This window comes from Agelaius phoeniceus, chromosome 2 (assembly GCF_051311805.1).
Source record: "Agelaius phoeniceus isolate bAgePho1 chromosome 2, bAgePho1.hap1, whole genome shotgun sequence".
Taxonomy (NCBI): domain Eukaryota; kingdom Metazoa; phylum Chordata; class Aves; order Passeriformes; family Icteridae; genus Agelaius; species Agelaius phoeniceus.
The window spans coordinates 6,550,201-6,570,889 of record NC_135266.1 but is presented as its reverse complement, the minus strand read 5'-3'; the positions used below and the strand labels follow the sequence as shown (position 1 = coordinate 6,570,889).

Below are 20,689 nucleotides of genomic sequence, written 5' to 3'. Positions count from 1 at the left end.
AGAGAGGATCAAGAACCTTCTGCAGAGCACTGCAGATTTTGGCCATTCAGCAACAGGTAGGGCTCACTCTCACATCTTTAGCCAGCTAATCTGTCTGTAAGTAAACAGAGGGAGACATTAGGAAAGGTTTTTGCAATTCCTAATCCTACACCTCCTGAGTCAGTTCTGTAGTAACCATGACAAAGGCTGCCACGGTGCTTTGCAGCAGTTGCCTGGGCTCACAGAGGTTACAAAACACAGTGGCAGGTTTGTTTATTTTCACATTCATTCATTTTTGGCTTATTTGTTGCTGCAGCTATAAAGTTCTGGTAGTTTTGGCTGTGCTGCTGTGATTATAATGTCTTTTATGTGGATGTTTTGCATGTAATTGCAGTTATCCAGAGTTCTTCATGGAAGGGTACAAGACACACTGCTGTGTGAAGTCCATGAAACAGAGAAGGCGTGCTCAAGGAAAGAACAGCAGCTCCTGGTCTCAGCATACACAGTGCACTGTTCAGGTGTTGATATTCTTCTCACAACAGGCTCAGTCCAAATTATACAAGCAACCAGGGAACACTCACAGGCAAACAGGAAGAAAAATACTTGAAGTGTCTGGTATAGCACATATGTCCAGTGGAACAGTATCCTGAATTTCTAGAGGTGGGGAAAGAGAAAGTGCAGAGCCAATCCTTCCTTCTACAAGATAAAACAGGTTAAAAGAAAGGGAAAGTTTCCTACACTCTTCATCAACCCTTCCCTCACATCTTCATGATGCCTGCCCCCTCTAAGTCCTCAGCTCCTGCCCAGTCAGTGGTAAGCCAGCCTTGGAGCACAGGAAATTACCTACCTAATGCTTCAGTCCAGGTCCCTTCTGAACTCCACACTCTAAAAAAACCCCTAAGCTTTAAATGATATGTTACCACCATAATGAACAAATTGATATTATAAGTGGGCCCCCTGCAATTCACTTCTCTTTCTGGAATTAGTGTGCAAGTATTTCAGAAGATACTGTTTTCCTGTAGCTAAAAGGAACTGGAGATTCACCATATTAGTGATTCTGCAAGTGCCTTTAGATGGGAGAATTAACACCTACAGCAGGCAACATGATTGACTTGCATCACAGCACCACTACCTTTCAGGAGCTTGACAGACACTAATTTTGGAAAGGTGTTTTGCATGGAAGACTGGCATTCAGAGCACATGGAAAATTAAATACGTGCGGGTGTTACTTAGCAACCCACAGAACAAGACTTTCAGAGTGGATAGAAAAATTACCAACTTGAAAGGATAAAGTTTGTTAATGTGTAGGAGCAGCAACTGCTCTTCAAAGCCTTTGAACTAAAACTCGCTGCTGTACACAGGGACAGCCAGTCAGAGCCACCCCATTGCCTTGGAGCAGCGTCCTAAAACAATTCAGCATTTTCTGTGGGTTACAACTAGGAACTGTAAAGCCACACAGTAGGAGAAAAATGACAGCATAAACTGGATTCTCAAGGCTTTCCAGAGTTTTGGTTAGCTGCTTTTATGAGGAGCTGGCTAGCCAGGGACAGGAGAGATTCAGAAATTGCAGGGCTCTCCAATGCCAAGGACCACTTGAGCTAAACACCTCTTCAGCAAAGGTCTGTTTTGCAAACACCCACAACCAAGGTCTCGTTTTTCAGTTTATTGTATAAAGCAACACATCACAGCACAAACAGCCCCACAGGCAGACAGGCTCTGCAGCATGAACACAAGCAGCTCTGTGCCACAGGATTTGTGCTACAACCCTCCACGAGAGGCCCAGAGACATCTGATAGAGGAGCCAGGGCTGTTCATCTTGCCTGAAACATCACTTCAGGAGAGCACTGGGAGATTTACAGAGTAAAAATGCATGAGCACACCAACATCATTCAAGTCAGACACCAAAGCACATTGTGAAGAGGGCACTTCTGGTGAGCAGTCCCAGGTGTGTTTATGCCTTTGGAAAATGCTAACTCACACTGAGGGAAAGAAAATGCACCCGCTGGAAGGTCTCCAAAAGACTGCTCTAAAACCCTCAACACCTTCCTTCTGCCCTGACCTTCCATAGGTAAGGCCTCAGGGAATTCCTTCATGCTGAGTGGAGCTGGGGAAACAGCCACAGCCACACAGTCCTCAAAAGCAGCTGTGCACAAGGCACAAAATCTGCTCAATTACCCAGGACAGCAGCAGAAGTCCAAATTACAGGTTTCCATAGTTTAATTACAAGCCACATATCCAATGGATGGAGCTCTCCCATTAGGAATGGCCGTTCACACTTTTGGGCAATTAAAGCAACCCATTCATTATTCTGTTCTACAAAAATCATAGTTTTGAGTTTTGGTGTCCCTGTCTCAGGTTTTATGCTGGCTCTTGCCATTTCAGAAACTTAATGACTGCAGGGTTGTTTGGATTCTTTCTTTTTTAAGAAACTTGCAGAATGTATTTCTTGCTACCATGTACTGATATGGAAGGATATGCTGCAAGTATAGCAAGGTTGGGCTAAATGTACCCTCTTGATTTGCATAGAAAGAATAAACACAGCCAAGAAAACAAAGCTTAGAGTTCTGTATTTGTCACAGAATAGAGAAATAGTAGGCAGCGAGGCTTTCCTAGCAGTTATCTGGAGCCAGAAAGTAAAAATATTGTTCTTCCTGCTATTAAGATTTAAATAGATATTCAACTCAATTCTAAAAGCAAGTCAGAGGATGAGAAAAAATATCAGTGTGGGAAGATATTACATAAACTGAGATGCAACTGAAAATAGAAAATTAGGAAAGTACTGTGATCCTCTTCAATCTACAGGTCAAACAGACCCAACTGCCACTATTCTCTTAGTTCCCATTATTTGCTTGGGCAGGAAAGAGGGGGCATTTGGGGGAAATCAAGTCTGAATCCAAACTCCAAGCTCTGCATCTTGAAGGGATAAACCCAAGATTTTTAGCAGTTCTCACCATTTACTGCCTTAAATATCATTCTATTCCCCCCCCGCCATGGGCAGGGACATCTTTCACTATCCCAGGTTGCTCAGAGCTTCTTCCAACCTGGATTTGAACACTTCTAGGGATAGAGCACCCAAAATTTGTCTCACCCACCTGTGCCAGGGCCTCACCCCCTTCAGAGGGACAGCTCTGGCCAGGCAGGAGCCTTGATCTCACTTTCCTGTCAGAGGAACAACCTTCACCTTATGTCTCACACTGGTGAGCATCACAGCAGAGAAACATCATGAAAATATAGCCATGGGTGCTGTTGGGAACAAAAGCACAAAGAAAATGCAAACTCTCAAAGCCTCACTAAGGTTGAACAGGTGGAAATTGTTATGTCACAGGATCCAGTTTCTTTTATTGAAGCTGAAGGACTTGTGGCTGCAGTTAGCAGCAGTTTAACCAGGAGTAGTAAAGGCACCCTCAGCAGGAGAGAGGAAGGAAGAGCCATGCACTTACACCAGTTTCACTGAAATCCATACAGAAGGAACAAAAAACTAAAAAAAGAAAAAAAATAAATATCACAGTAGGAAGAGCACCCACTTTTCCTTCCATTAGCTATGCTAGACACTGAAAACAAAGTAAAAAACTCAGAGTAAGGTAACAGAGTAAAGTGCATGGGGTTTTTTCCTCTTTTTTATTTTTTTTTTTATTTTAAAGGTGTCCATATACAAAACCAAGTAGCATGACAGAAAAATAAGAGGAACCAGAAGTACCTGCCCACAAAGGGGATTTCAACATGGTAAAGTTTAACTGAAACACAGTGGGGAAGTGAAACTGAATAGGAGAGGGGCTTGATGCTAAACATTAGGTTGATTTGCTCTTTAATTCTTTATGGTGTTTGTCATACACACAGTTGGGGCAGTCATACCTTATTCTGACATGAGTCCTTAAGGGTCGAGGTGAACAACCACAAACAGAGGAACAGAGCAATGCTATAAAAGCTGCTGATATCTTAATGCTGCTGAAGCTAAATGAGCCACAAAACCACTGCAGAGAGTAACTTAGTACCACTTTTAGGAATGTTGTGCACATGGTGGTCAGGAGTTGGGTGGTTCTATGGAATGAAACATCACTAACACCTCTGAGAATGTGCCAGTTAATTTAACAAAAAGACTCAACCCACCAATTCTGCAATATCACAGATGCAGATGCCAAAAGGCTGGCACTGAGGAAAACAACATAAAGCAAAGGATAAATAGTTGCTCAGCCATAACTAGCAGTTTTCAAAACTATCTAGACAATCCACAGTTATTTCAATAGGGAGTGATTAGTTGTGCCAAGTACTGGCTGCTGGTAATTGTCTGTACATTTTTACTTAAGGTACAAATGCATAAGTGAATGTGTATTTTATGAGAACAGTCAGGCTGACAAGTATTGAGGGGCTGTCTACATTAGACACTGTAATGAACAGCTTTATTGTCCCTTTATAGGTCCTAACAACCTGGTGAAAACCTAAGTTTGATATAAAAACCAAGAAAAGACACACAGTTCTTTGCATGAGAAGTTTTATTCATTTTAACAAAATACAGTTTTTAACAGGAACACTCACTCAGAAGCCCTTCAGCCTCCTGAGTATTGCCCTTGCAGAGGAAGGTTTTGGATGCCTGCTGATCCAAAACCACATTTTGTAAAGTCCAGACAAGCTTAGCCAAACCATCCATTCCTCCAGCCATCACAAGTGTCCTGATTTCCTTGGGGGAATGGCCCAGAGCTGCCCAGTGAAGGGTTAACAGCACAGACACGTGATGCACAAGCTTCCCCATTTACTGCTGTAGCTGCAGACCAGATCTGGAAGGACAACAGTCCCCTGCTATTCCAGGCCTCATGTTCTCAAACTGAAACTGCCCTTTTCTCACTGCATGGTGGATATGGTGCACAAGTAAAGCAAAGTAGGTTTGGTTCCACTAAATGACAAGAGATCCAGCTGGAATCAGCACTCAAGACATTATCTTATTCCTCCCCAATTATTTCTAGGCACTTTCTGTATGTAAGTCACACTATACACAGCATACTTTCAAAAAAAAAAAAAACCAAAAAAGAGGCCTATAAATAGCTCCCCACTACTCCCTTCTCCAAAAAGAATTCCATAACTGCACAGCACACACATATATAGCTTTCCATCTGAAGATTTTTGAAAGAAAAAAAAGTGAAGCACCATTACCAAGGGAAACTAATGGTTACTCAGAAAGCAGGCATTACCTTCTGCCTGACATCTACTCATGCTCAACCGTCTCCACACTTCAATTCCTTGAGGTTTTATCCTCTTAACTAATTTCAGATCTACCCTCTCTCCAAGCTCTTGTTGGCACCAGCTGGATCCCTTGTGTGAGAAGAGAGGGGGAGGCAGCAACTGGACATGAATTGCACTGTCTTCCTCTGAGACATAAAGGAGGTACCTTGACCAAAAAAAGAAAAAAAATTGTAGACAACCCTCCACTTTGTATTTCCAGGCAGCTGGAAACCCAGCAGACAATGTAGCTGTTGCTTAACAAACACAGAAATCTACATTGTATGCCAGGTTCATGCCCCAAACCTGGAGAGTCTTCACACAGAACTGATAAAAACCAGCTGTGCACACCCAGTTCACAGTACAATTTCCTCCCCTAACACACTGGAGGTTGCAATCAGCAAAGGTGTTTCAATACCTTCCCTTTGCAGGAGAGGTTAAAGATCCTTCACTGAAAAAAGTGAAGTCCATCTATCTTCTTAGCTCAAATTTGCAAATATTCTCATGGGTTTTTGACAACTGTAACCCCCAGGACTAGGTTACAGAAAAAGCTGTTGCTTTCCAAGCCACAACATCCAGGTATTTAATCTGATTCCCACTGTGAAGCAGATCCAACAGATATCCAATCCTTTATTTGGGGCCACACCTCAGGCGTTAACTCATTTGCACTGTGAACTTGTTCTGCACCCAGGAGAGAAGACACAAATCCAACAAAAAGTCTAGACAGGAGGTAGGAGATGTCATCAGAGACCCAGTAGCCAGATGTAGCTGCTGATAGTAAAGACAGAATCTACACTGACTACTGAGCGACTGATGGGCAACTACAAGGTCTGAGTTGATTGATCCACAGCATTAATCCAAAACGACCTGCAGAAACAACCAGGAAAAGAAATTAAAATCAGTATGTGAAAGAGTTCTGTAGATTAGCCTTCATAAATAAAGAGTTTTCCACCATTGGTATCACACAGACTCCTTGTGGACAGCAAACAGAAAACGTGTTGTCAGAACAGTCACCTCAGGTATGCAGTCATTGGCTTTTAGAGTTAAACAGTGCTCACAGTGTTGCTACATCTTTATTCTGAAATAAACTGTTTCATCCTCATGTATTACTAAAGACCTGCCCCCAAAAAAGCAAATAATAAGAACTGCTCACAAACGTGAAGTAGAATAATAGCAGAGCCAAAGTCACATTAAGTTTCTTCTTAATCCTCCAACAATATTGTACAAAATTACAAGAAAAAAAACCCCATGAGTTATGCAAAACCAGGCTGTTCTTAGTGTGTCAGAAAGGGCATTCAGTAAATAAAAGTAAATTTATAGGCATAGAGGCAATCCTGGAATGGGAAAACATATCCCACGTTGCAGTGGGGAAGCAAGTACAACTCCAGTGTCATTTAGCAGAGCTAAGGAAAGACTCTTAGAGTCAGTTTCTATTAGAATCCAGTCCAGCACATCAAGACTTTGCTTAAAAATCTCCCATTCATGGTGGTTGGAAATTCTTCTATCTCTGTTGTTAAATGAAGAAATCCTGGCTCCTCTCTGCCAGCTCAGGAACTGCCCCAGCACTGAGCAGCACAGCTGAGAAAAATCCCAGGGGATTCATGCCCAGCTTGGCCTTTCAGTGGTGGCTGAAATGTACCCCAGGTAACTCCTTGAAGTCTTGTATGTGTTAAGATTTTCATTGCAAGAAATGTCATTGTTGGTAAAAACAAACAAAAAATGCCCATCATATTAGAACTGCTCGTTAAATATTTCAAGTATTTGTTTAAATAAAACATGTATCTGGGAACTGGGAAGACTTTCAGCTTCAATGACAGAGTATTTTAATAGCCATCAGCCTGCCAAGTGTTTTTTTCTTCCTTTTAAACACGAAACCAAAACTGACTGTAAGAATTAAGTATATTTAATAATTTTTTGAGCACTTTTATCACTAATGTTTGATTAGATTATAGCAGTATCAGCAGTGATTCAAGACTGGTCCATTGCAAAGGAAATAAGAGAACAGCTTGCTGTCAGATACTTCTGGAAAAAAGTGGTAGTCACTATGCCCCTGTTGTAATAAAACCATGCAGGCACTGCTGAACTTTTTTCCACAATAGAGTTTGACAAATAACATTTATTAATGATGAACAAACATTATTTAGCCATAGGTACCTATGCCAGCCTCTGGAGCTTGCAGAACAGGGAGGTTTCCCAGGAAAAGGTACCAGAGGCATGAGAGCAGTGGCACTGAAGCTGGGAATTGAACATTTCTCTGCTAGAGCAGAGATTTGCACAACTCATTCACTGCAACCTGTCCACTTCTCCCTCCTTCTGCAGGCAATAATCCCACCCTTCCCTGCCTTCAATCCTCCTCAAGAGGAGCCAACATAACCCACTGCAGTGTTACCACCATGCTGCAGCTTAGAGCTGAAGCCATTTCCAACCTCAGAGCACAGCACCCCCAGCTTCCCTCCCAGCCAGGGCCCAGCAGCATTCAGGAGGCAAAGGATCCTCCCTCCTGAAACAAGGAGACAGAACTTCTCCACCACAGGCACTTTGGGCTTGGGGCCACTCAGAGGAAACCTCTCCCCTCCCATCCTCAGTCAAGCAGGTTCTGGAACAAGGCAGAACAGCACAGTCACTGTCTGAGGCCAAGAGGCTCAGACAGCAGCTTTGCAAGACTTTTGGTGGTACAAGTGTTATTTTTAAATTAGAAATTTTTATTCTAATGAAAACATGTATGATTTTTTACGTTCTCAACTATTCTGGCATTTGAGTGTTTCAGCCAAAGCCCCTGTAACTGTAAGAGGAAAAGTGGGGTGAGGGGATGGGCAGAGCCTTGCAGCCAGATATCACCCTCTGTTCTAGGGCAGGTGACGCTGGGGGGCAGCTGCTGAGTAGTTTTGTAAGGACCCCCAGACTTCTGAAGTTCCCCCAGACCTCTAAGGTGTGCATTGCACTCAACTTTACCCCAGAACTACTCAGGCCAGCAGGAAAAGGGTGACAAAGGGTTGGACCACTGCAAATTCAGAGCTCCTGCAGGAAGGGAAAGGGAGGAGGTTTGTGAACACCTCAGAGATGCAGGAGCTCTCTGCACATATGTAACCTGAAGCCTCGAGCTGTACCATAATCCTGAGCAGTGCCTGGTTTGGAATTTGTGCAGACAGGAGTCTCACTGCTTCATTAAAGCAAAAAATACCAAGTTACTGAAAAAAGCCCACCATCTGTCATCATCTAAATCCAACAGGCAAAGCTTTTGACACTGGTGAACTGCTCTAATATAAAAGTTTATTGCCAAAAAAAGCAAGATACAACTGAGCCCATCACCCTATCATGCTAAAATTAGAAAAAAAACCTGGATGTGTGTTGTGCATTAAATACAAAGACAGGTGATCAGAAAACTTGTGAATCACCTCCTAACAGACTCACACCTTTACTTGCTGAATCCAGGTATGTTTGATATGATTGAATGATCTTCAAGTGCATCAATCAGGGCTGGGAAAGGATGCTTAGGCCACCATTGTTTTTCTGGTTTGGATTAAATGTGTAACTTTTAAAATCCAAGGTCTAGATATGTATGGAATTGATAGGAAAGGGAACAATCAGGGTCTCATCAAACAGCTCTGCTGTGAGAGTCACATCATGGGCCAATACATCCTAAGCACAGGGATGGCACTGACAAGCATTAAAATCTGTAGTGGAGCAGGGGAAAGCTATTCAGTACAAATATTTTGGTGGGTGGGGAAAGGAAGAAGGGAAATACCAATTACTTGTGTTTGGACAATAGCTCTTCCCATGAAGCTACTGAATCTGGTAAAATGTTTTTGTCCTGGACAGCACAGCCTCTGGTGTCAAGTGAACTGAACTCAAAGAAATAGATGCCATTTTACTGGTTTGTTTAGAATCCATACTGTGATATTTACAAGTAGGGAAGCTGCATACTTTTAATAAAAATAATTAAAAAAAAAAATCATTACCTGGATGCCAGTTTCAGTAACTTCCCAAAGAAAAGCAAGGCAGCACCCCTGCAAGTCCAGAGCTGACAGTTTCACTGAGATTTAATAAAGCAATCACCAAGGACAGCCAAAACACATAATTTAGTGCACTGGCACTGTAGTTGAAGAAATATTTCCCCATGCCTAATGCACAACACAATGGAATTTCAGCATTTACCAAGCATGCCAAGAACTTCTAATTACCTAATATGAACTTAGGCAAAGAGCCATTCTGTCTTAAGTTCTGAATTCAGTGAAACAGATCAGTGCATTGTTTCAAGAGAGTAGGCACAGAGTTTATAAAGGAAACGCATAATCGTGGAGCTCAGCTCTGCACTGCAATACACACCACTTAACAAAATGGAAAAGTTCATCAAGGCACCAACTTTTCTTTCTTAAAAGCCCACGGTAATGACACAGAAGGTGAAACATTAAATACAGGTGTCCAATTAAAACTCATTCTCACACACATGAATTCCTCTGCAGTTACATAATTACTCCAGAGCCAGGATATCTCTGCAGCAAAGCATGTTTTCAGTGATCCCAGCTCCTGCATACCTCAGACCCTGTGACTGTAGTGGTCAAACCCATTCAGACCAGCTGATGGTCACTTGACTCTCTGCACTATTTATACATTGCTCTATTAAGTGAAGCTTCTGATTGGGCTGAATAGATTTATGAAAATCCTGCCCAAGACATTTCTTAAATTGCTTTGCCAGAGAGCACTAGTATGAGCAAGCCTAGGGAGGTACAGGGTTGGCACAGCCTTCTGAAACAACTTCCTAAAGGCAAAACCACTCATTCTCAAAGGCCAACTAACTAACTTGGTTTTAAATTTTGATTGCTGATAAATGCAAACACAGTTACCTTTAACCAGGACCTATTTTTGCATTGACTTCACAGACATGGTCTTTGAAGGATATGATACAGAAAAGAAACTGACTTAGCTGCAAAAATCTATAAAGGATGCTGTAAATAATTACTTATTTAAGCATGCAAAAAATGACCAAGGCAAGTTGTAATTCAACATACATTAATTCAACATACATTTTACAGCCATAATAAAATAGGTCTCATAAGGAGTTAAGCAAACTGTTCACAAAATTGATGGAATAATGAAGCCTGCAGCTTTGAAGAGTGGCACAAAACTTCCATGGAAGGGTATAAGCACGAGTTAAGGTCCCTCAGCTAGGGGCTTCTGTATGCTAGGAAGTAATGAGCTAAATTTCTGTAATGCCTGCATTAGGACCACACTGTTCTGCAAGTGAGTACCATTCAGTTGTCAGCTATTGTTAGTGCATGCTCATACCCCAGTGTATTGTAACTGTCCTCTGGATGGTAATAGAATGTGAGAAACTGAATTAACTTATTCATCAAACCACGATTTTATGAGCAGTAAGGTAGAATTTTATATAAAGGCAGCAAACAGTGCCAGTGAAGTTTCTGTTTAGGCACACAGTGTTAAACAAACACCTTGCCAGAGGATTCCAGCTCCTTTTTTTACAAGACATATGGAAGGTAGCACTGTGCACACGAAAGGTATTAGAGAAACACCCACAGCCAGACCTGCTTGCATGGACACAAACCAAACATTTCTAAGCATGAGGCAGGGTTACAGTGCAGGAGGCTGCCAAAGCACAGAAAGGTGAAAAAGAGACTGATAAAACCTGTGTGTCCTCTCAGCAGCCACAGCCCCTGTGCCACTAGGGTTTGCCAGGCTCACTGTCCAGGAGCATTTTGGGCACACATCAGGGTGTAGAACATGTGCAGAACAGACCCACCCAGCCATTCAAGAAGCAAACAGCTGGTGCTCACAGCACATCAATATTGTTGTAGTAGAGATGCTAAGGATTCAACAGCCACCAAAGAATTATTTTATCAGTTTCTTAGCTAGCTTAATTCTCTTTTTCTAAACAGCATGCATGCTCCTTGCAACAGCACACCCCCAGCATGCCAAATATCAACAATTTGACTAGCTGAAACATGAGCAGAAACTAAATGGGTAATCACAAAAGATTGTATTTTAGTGCAGATATAATTCAGCTGAAGTTAAGACTAAATACTAATAAATTCTGATGCTGGGTGAAATGACTCAGGCAAGCCTCTCTCAATACCCCTACAGCACATAATCTTTGATGGCTGGGCTCTGAAAGCCCTGCTAGGTCCCTGCCATGCAATTCAATCCAAGCTATCACACAGTTCCACCCTCTACAGTACCCAGTCTGTGTGGAAAACAGGGGCCCTCATCTTTAGTAACACTGTTATTTATTCATGCTGGATACTTAACGTGCAGAAAATATCAGGGAAAGAAAATACCAGCATGAAATGGCAAGCACCTAGTAAACAAGTGAAAGCATACCAGGGATGAGACCAGTCTGATCCAGAAGTTGGGTAACAAGCCAAGTGCCAACAATTTCCAAGACTGACTCTCAGCACTGACAGTGTAATCCTCCTGTATCCTTCTCAAGGACCTACTTAGAAGATAATTACTCTTCTAAGAGCAGTTAGTACTCATTTCAGAGGAGAACAGCATTTGTGTTACTTGAACTTCACAAAATAAGGTACTTAATTAGTTATGGAGGTGATGTTCCAAAGCCACCTGGCCCTGTATCACACCCTAAATATGCAACAGGAGGGTGGTGAATAAAAATTCATTCACTGTCCTGTTGCCCACCATCTCCTACTTGCCTTCCTGTGAATTCAGCTGGGGGAGGCAAACACACACTCCCCCCCTCCCTTTCAGCCAAGTGTAATATGAAACTTAAAACATAAAATCTATGCTGAGAATTTAAAATGTTTCTGATCCTTAAACCCTTAAAATGTTCCCTGTGCTACAGGGAATGTAACTCTGGCCTCCAAGCAGACCTGGGCAAGTGGGGAAAGAAAATAAAGTAACTCCTAGATAGGTGTTTTAAACTAATTAATCCTGTAGGATTATGAGTCTGGATTATAAAAATGGTTTGGGCATTGTTGTGCCTTATGAATCAGAGATAACTCAATTTATCCCTCCAAGCCATGCAATTTAGATGACAGCCACCTTTCTCCCTGGGTAGGTGCTAGAACTATCCCAAAAAACAGAGCAAGTTCACACAAGGTATCACAGTTTATCTTACACAGCAGCAATCTTTACCCTGGAAACACAAGGGGGCAAGTTACAAGTGTGTCAAAGAAAATGCAGAGTCTACAACTTCAACAAAAACACACATAGTCTTAAGGTGGATGCCAGAAAAGTCACCAGGGGACATCAAAGCCATCAGAAGTCTGGAAATCTGAACATAATACCCAGACTACAGTGCAGATGCAGTTAAAGTCTCCAAAAAAATTGAAATTAAACCAGAAATTATGTTTTAGATAAGTGTTCTACAAATTACTTAAAAGATGAAGCACCTTTCAACAACCAAAAATTAAGTTTGCAATTCCTCAAGTGTTAAGAAAGCTTTGCAAGAGACATCTGAAAGCCAAGGGCACATTTTATCTTGCCTGAAGATTATCACATGACAACAGCAAGCTACTGTGCCACAGATACCAAAATGTGTGTGTTTATCCCACAGCTAACATGACTTTGCTTCCTTCAGACCATAAATGGTGAAGAGAAATATGTTCAGCAGAAAAGCAACAGGTACATGTACTAAGAAGTTTCCTAAAATACGCATCTATTCTGCAGAACCCAGGGTGATATTTACTGGTATTAAATTTGCATAAAGTAATAGTCACCAGCAAGTCACACACAGGTTACAAACACCAATTCATGCAGCTCTAGACAGGTAATATTCTATATTTAACTGAGGAGAAAGCAGGAATGGGGATGTGTAAAGGACAGTGGCATCAATGCTGCTGAAGTTAGTAAGATTCTTATTCCAAATTGGTACTCCCAGCAACACTGGAAGAAGTCACACAGTTCTAGCTTTACAAGTTGACCAGCAGAGGAGTTTTAAAGTATGCAGAGAATTAAGGATCCCTAGGGAAAAAAAGGATGATTGTGTTTTACTGAAACAACCATTTAAATGAAGATCCCCTGCTCCTTCCACACAAATACACTTCACTGGAGTGCTCAGGTAGAGAAGGACACAGCCTTTGCAGGGGAGATGGATGGCTGTCAGTGCTGCTTTACCTTCTTTAAGCATTCCAGCAGAAAGGCCTGTTTGGGTCTGGGGCTGTGTGACATGGGCCACCAGCTGAGCTGTGTCACAAGGCCACTCACTGAGTGACACATGTAAGTCAAAGCCAGGCTGCCCTCTCATGCCTGACATCATACAGATAATTAAGAGGGAGCCAAAACACAGGGCTGCATCCATCAGTGCAAAGGCAGTTTGTACACAGTGAGTGCTAATCACTAAACTTCTAGAAAATGTCACAGCAACCATGCTAAAAAAGCACAAAAGTCTGGGGAAGTCTTAAATGGGATCCTGAAAAAAACCCACAAACCCACGACCTTAGTAGGTCAAAAAATTCATGTGAACACATTATGACATTAAAATTTAACTTTGATTTTATCTCTTTTTTCAAAAGGGGAAATACAGAACTTGGAAGAAAAGCCTGAACTTCTAGAAATATTTTGTGCAAGTGATATAACTCCCACAAAACAGATTAGAGGAGGCACCAGCTGGAGAAGCATCTTCTCTCATGGTAGATACAATCTCTAGGCTGTTTTACCCACTCAGAGTCTTGCTAAGATTATATTTTAGTTTTTCCATAACATGGACTGTTTTTAGACCATCTCCAAGAAAACGGCAAAAATTAGCCCAGGACTGTTGTGTAAGATGTGACTGGAAAGAACAGAAAAGTAACTCACTCAAGTATCCAATTAATTGGGATACCTCAAGAATCTCAGGAATACTCAAAAATTCAAAAATATATTCAGGACAAACAGGAGGAAATATTGTCCTTCACCAAGGTGACCTTAAAATGAAGAAGGCAAATTTTTTCAGGGCAGGCAGTGACTATGGTGACAGGAGTTCACAATGCTGAGAAAAGGAATAAGGACAAGAATACCAGTGGGTTTGAACAAGGCCTCTTGAAGGGAAATCCTGGCTAATATGGAATATCAGTAATATCTAATCTTGTGTGGATGGATTGCTGATAGGTTCAGGCTATGACAAAACAGCAGATGACAGCAATCATAAGGTGGTCTCACTTTTGAGCTGTGCATTAAACAGTATTTGCTACCAAAGCTTTGAGATTAACACCCCACTACAACAGTGTGTAGCAGTGGACAGTGATTAAACTCATTCTGCAATTTGAGAAGGTCTCTTGGAGAGTTATGAACACTGTGTTACAACAGCAGATTTAACTGGAGCTTCTCATGACATTCCTGATGTGGCCTGAACAAGCACTGCTGCAGGAGTGTGTGGCTGCAGGTCCAAGTGGAGAGCTCCACTGAAAAGCCATTATTCCTGGTTCCCAACATGCTCAAAACACCATCTCAAAGCAGAATGAATTTCAGAAACCCAGGCTATACCTGCTCTATTTCACCCAGTCTGACTTACTGCAATGCTTGCTCATTAGTCACTGTTAAATTCAGCTACTTAACAGGACATCTGTTCTAAATGCAAGAATTACCTAGTCTTACTCCTAGAAACAGGAGCAAGTCCTGGTTATTTCTCTGAGAAGTTTTAAGGGTTCTGTGGGATTGTTTGCTTTTTTTTATTCCAAGTAATTTTAAGGTATTCAAGTACTGAATTAGCCACAGTACACTAGAATAAACAAGACAGCATTTTTGAATCAGATCTACTCCAACTCAACAACTTTCTGCCCAAAAGGGTTTTTTCATAATCAGAGATGCAGCATGAACAGATGACAGCAGAATATTCTCTTAAAGGTAGGGTTTTAAAGACCAGGACAGCAAGGATGATCAAACAACCCAAAGATTTAGGGTACATCAGAACACTACAAGCATTTAAAAAGGGCAAAACTCAAAACCAACTTAAGTATGAATCAGCAAGCAGAGGATGCAGACCAACCATTTCAGGTGTGTTTGCATCAGTATTGTAAATGAAGACTGCACTGCAGAAAGGAGATTTGTTTCACAAGTGAAGTGGTCTCCAGCCCTCTACAGCTGCAAGACACACTGACATAGGTCTGTCACTGCATGTTTTGTTGGTCTAAAAAGAGAAATATCAGTAGCAATCTCTGCAATAAACACAGAAGATAAGTGTCAGAGAGTTCTATATTCATGCACAGTAGTTTATCTAAATGCAAGGTAACCTGGACAAGGAAAGTAACATTCACTGCAAAATATTGTACAACAGTCAGGAATGTGTCAGATGCATTGCTGCAATTAAGTTTAATCTTTGAGGCAAAGCCTTTAGAACTAGATTCCTATTACAGGTCAAGATGACACTGAGAAAACTTAAATCTAACAGAACTGAAATGTGACCATATCAAATTCAGATCACACACTGCATACTTTTATTCTTAATATCAGATGAAGGAAATATTGCCTTTGTGGCATAACAGCTGTTAAAAATTCTGGATATTATCAAAGCATATTTTAAAAACACCAGGTAAATTTATACTGATAAATCATTAGGTAAAGTCTAGCTAAGCCTGATAGCTTGTAATGCCTAGCAGTAACACAAGAACAACTATCAAAAAGCCAGTCTCACTCCTTTCTAAAGATGAGTGGGGAAACCCAAACAAAAACACATGCATGAATATTTCTGATAGGCAGCAAGGATGACAGGCACTCTTGACTGTCCATTCTGTGTCTGCTAATGGCATGATCAGCTTCAAAGTTTTTTTATCTCTCTGCCCATAAGAGAGTCACAACTCCTGATATGAACACAAAGTAATGCAACAAAATTCCTTTTTCCTGTCAAATGTAAGGAAGGCTCAATGCTTACTAATAAAGCAGAGTCACTCACAAGCTTTAGAGTTATGGATAGCACAGCTTCTCCACTCTAATTGTTTTGTACCAGTACAGCACAGTCAGCACTGTAAATAATGCACAGATTTCCAGAGGAGAGACCTGAGAATTCTACACTCCAACACAGGTTCAAAGCATTTTCCCATCATCTGGTAGCAGCATTTTCCTCTAAAGGAAGAGTAAGTTCCCATTTGGAGACTTGCTTTGCCATCCCACTGTAGCAGCCTTTCAAAGGCTCCCAGGGGAAGCATCTCCCTACTCTTGGCAGAATGCCTCATACAGCATCACTGGATAGCTGGGAAATCCAGTGCACTGCAAGAACACAAACATCAGCACAAGATGACAATTAGATGGCAGAGCTGCACTTATCAGTAAAGGAAGTACATTAAAACAGTAATTTTGGAGATAATGCCATTCAGACCCTTGATCCTGGTGCACACAAACACAAACATAATATGTAAAAAACAAAACAACAACAATAACAAAAACACAAACAAGCCAAAACCACAAGAAAAAACCAAGAAATCCATGGTATAAGGCAGAAAGACTCTTGTAAAGTTGTTTAAAAATAAGTCATTCTAAATAGACAGAGATTCACAGTACAAGGCAGACATTTTCAGTGAAAGTAATCCCTCTGACATTTCAAAAAAGAGACTCTTAATAATTGATGCCTTCAAGAGAACTTACTTAGCTGAAGCTATATATTAAACCCCAGGAGATGCAGTACAAGTGTTTTTCACCACATTCTGTCTTAAGAACTAAGAAATAACACTACAGGTTCTAATGGCTTTAACTGCTTTCAATGCTAAAATGTGGTGAAGAACTAAATATGACCCAAAGTTTGTCAGAAGCTGTTTCTAACCACGTGTGTAGTGCCACCAGTGATCAGGCAGACATGCTAAAGGAAATCCTCCTGAAGAATAACCAGGCACTTAATCTGAATGGCAAGAAGTGCAAATTGTGAGGGAAGATGTAGATGGAAGCAAACCAGCCTTCCCATCCAGCACTGCCTGAGCTCTGACAGTGGCAGGACAGAGGAGTTAAAAGGTCACTTTCACAGTTGATGTGGGTTTCCTTTAAGATGCCTGGAAAATGACTGTGTTGACCACATCCACATTCTGAAATACTTTTTTGAGAACTCCTAACGAAGCTCCAGCCAAAGGAACAGGAACTGACTCATTTGTACAGTACCCATGCACTGCACAGTCACACTCAGATCTGTGTGCCCGAGGTGCACGTGGGCAGGGATGAAGCAGGCAAAGTTCACATGGAATTTGAGAGACTCCAGTCTGGGATTCTGCCCTGACACACCAGTGCTCAGCATGAAGGTGTGCTCACACACATCTTCATCACTGCAGCCTGCCACTCACTGTCAGCCTCAGCTCTGCTGTTCCTGCTTCTGAACACAAATTTATGCACAGAGCTGAAGGACTGCAAGCTGAGCTCCAGACCGTGAGCTGTCCGCAGTATTTCACTATTTGCAACTCAAACTAGCCATGAACAGGGAGATAAAGATAAATAAGCTGTTATGCTATTACAGCCTGTGTGTAGAGCAGAGAAAAAAAACCTAAACCAAGTGTACCTTTTAAAATGGACTTGGCTGTGTATACTGTGTGTGAATCAACTCAGCCCCAGCTATGTTTTACTGCAAGATAAAACAGTTCTGAAAGCGAAACTTGAAGGATCCAACAAATCATTTCAATATTTCCAATTCACTTGGCAGTTTTCAGTGCATGGGAAAATAGAATGCAGCGAGGGGAGCTCTGTACAGGACATATATACTACTGAGTATCACCTTGCAGCTGTTAGCTATGTATAGACTTGCAGAAAATAGGCATCCCATTTAAAACTCTGCTTTCTACAAAATAGGTGTGCCACTAGGCCATTGTTTAAACCCACTGAAACTGCACTGAATCATTTCCCTGAATAGCATCACAATGAAGTGGGTGTGTTGTTTTTAAATCAAGGTGTCTGCTAAGCAAGTTCTTTTAACAATTTTTGATTATCAGCACATCCCAGAAGCATAAGACCCATCTCTGAAGTTCCATAGAAATTACACTTACAAGCATAAGATGCCAAAGAAGCAGCTCTGCACCAAATAGATCAGGGAAAGTAAAGGGGGGATTCCAGGAAGAAAACACCTTTGGCCTAACTACAGAACTAGTTAGACCAACTAGAACTGTCCTAACTGCTCAGCATATCCACCAGAACCTTCACTGCTCCCATCTCACTGAGCCACTGAATGCAACCCTTTAAAAGCAGATTTACCTGACATCCCAGGAATAGTTTTCCACATGGGTTTGGCTCTCCAGGCTATCACAAACAAGCAATTTTATCTGCAACATACAAACTTTCTGTTTGGAATTTTCCCCCCCTCCCCTAAATGAATATTGACTAAGAGTCCTTGCCCATATCTAGGCACCTTTTAATTGAAGTGTATTTCTGTGGTACTGAATTGCACACTGCTCCCCCACCACAGCATTTCTTTTAATCTCAGCCATGGACTAACAAAGTTACAGTAAGCAAGTTTATCAGGCAGCAAAAGCATGCTGGAAGTGTTCAAAGCAAACAAGTCAATCCCTGAAGTTACAAATTATTGAGGGGCATTCTGGCTATAACATGCAGAAAATCCTGGGGAAAATACAGCACTCATCTTGCTAATACAGCTTTTTTCCTCCCTCTCCCTACCAGATGAGGTAACCAAGAAGATGAATCCTGACAGAAGAGCAAGACATGCCACTTCATACTTAAAAGGCAATTAGAGGCTTCTAATTCAAATAAATTTCCACCTTCTGTACTCATTTTCTAGAGTATGATCCACATATGTTTTCAGGGGAATTTTGGTTATATAATAATGATACTAAAACACATCATTGACAAGAAAGAGACACCTAGATAGGATAACAGTCATAAGAGCTTTCTTTTGTGGTGTAAGAATCGAGTGGTACATTTCAGTTTCTTCTTACATAAAGGTTTCTCCTACCTTGCTGCTATTACTGACACATCTAGTGGAAGACATCACCTTCCACAACCAGGAAAGAGCCATCCCTCCCCATCATTCAGCCTACTGAAAACAGCTGAACAAAACCAACGAGGCAGTTGCAACCTGGAGCATCACCCTGACACCAGCACACCTTCAGTAAGTTTGTATATGGATTTCAGAGCCTCAGAGCTTCATTCTTCCTACAGCCATAAGCCAGTTGGGAAGAAGGCACTTTGATTTTCTGAATGTGACAGAAGAGTTTTGCTTTCTCCAGCTGCTGTACTAAAGAAGGCTTTAGTGAGACCTGCTTGATATTGCTCAGCAATTTCTGAGCAGCTCCAGCCAGGCAGGTGATCTCCCAGGTAAAGTGGTGTCACTAGTGAGAGACAAGCTCACCCTACACCTGCCTGACAAAGGGCAGCATTTTTATGTTCTGTGTGTGAAGATTGGGTATCATCAGTCATTTCAGCTTCTCAGCCATCTGAGCACCACAGAGCAGAGCCACACTCCTGCAGCTGACAACAGTGGAAGAGACTGGACCACTAGAGCACTCAAGTGAGCAACTCCTTTACAAGACACATAAATCACAGACAGCTTCCACCAAAAGATTGCCTGGGCTAAGCAGCAGAGTAGAAACAAAGCAGCCACTCATTTCCAGTTCCTCTCCCCAGCCACAAGGCACATCCTCCTGTCTGCTTGCACCAACAGATGCTCCCAAGACACTGCACTGCAGCTCAGTTCAGCTGGCACCTACTAAAGGAAGGCCAAAAATCTTCTAAGGATGCTCAGAATATCTTAAGCAAGGATCAATTCCCTGATAAAGCAGCTTAATACCTTCACAGTCCACACTGTGGTTGTTCCTGAGAGCAGCGAGTTTCTAACACCTCGCTCTCCTCGTGCCCTGCTCAGGCTTTCCCTATCACAACTGCAAACACTGTTATGCAATGTACGTGAGTGCTACATTTCCTATAGTTTCCGGGAGAAAGAATAAACATTGGATTTCATCCTCATTCCACAGCTGCTTGTGGGGAGGGAGGCCTCCCGTCCACTCCTTCCTCCCCTGAGGAATTTCGGAGGAGGCGCGGAGCTCTCTCGGCCAGGGCTCCAGCTCAGCCCCTGCTTCAGCTGCTGCCCACCAAACCCTGGCACTTCATCCCTGCAAAATCCCTGCCTGCTTAGGGAGCTGGCACCCTGGAGGCTGCTTTTGCTGGTAGAGGTAAACTGGAAGCAGTAATTGTTGATGGTAATCTAATTTTTTTCACTCACTAGGGACTATGTCAAGAGCAGGCTTCCAAAAAGAAGTCTAATTTCCACAGATTCCTCCTGAAACAATCAGAATGGTCAATATTCCCAAAATTTTTACCCTTTTTTTCCTAACTTGCTAGCACACATACTTCCCCTTCATATCTACCCAGGTAGATACTGGCAAATACCTCCAGTTTGTACCAAAACCAAGAATGACATCACATGATCACATTCATGTGACCATCTCCCATTCAAAGCATTCAAATCCCATTCAGTAAAGCACACCTCCAAATGCTGAGCCTTCCTTATCACAACATCATAATTCTTAACTAAGCCTGAAATTTAAAGTACTATTGGATATAAGCACTATAAAAGTCTGATCTTTTAAATGCTTTAGTCAGGGTTTTAAAATCTGTTCCCTCCCCCCCA

The 20,689-nt window shown here is 41.9% G+C and overlaps 1 protein-coding gene across 16 annotated transcripts in view; it reads right to left on the bottom strand.

Annotated features, from left to right (window-relative positions):
- Window positions 1-20,689, bottom strand: part of LOC143692001 (uncharacterized) — a 213,450-nt gene that overhangs the window by 128,316 nt on the left and 64,445 nt on the right. Inside the window, exon 4 of one of the 16 annotated variants that reach the window (XR_013179855.1) lies at window positions 6,021-6,057. The exons of the other annotated variants lie outside the window; for them this stretch is intronic. The gene's annotated coding sequence lies outside the window, so the exon portion shown is untranslated. Of the gene's footprint in view, window positions 1-6,020; window positions 6,058-20,689 lie in introns of those variants that run through there. 16 annotated transcript variants of the gene reach the window in all.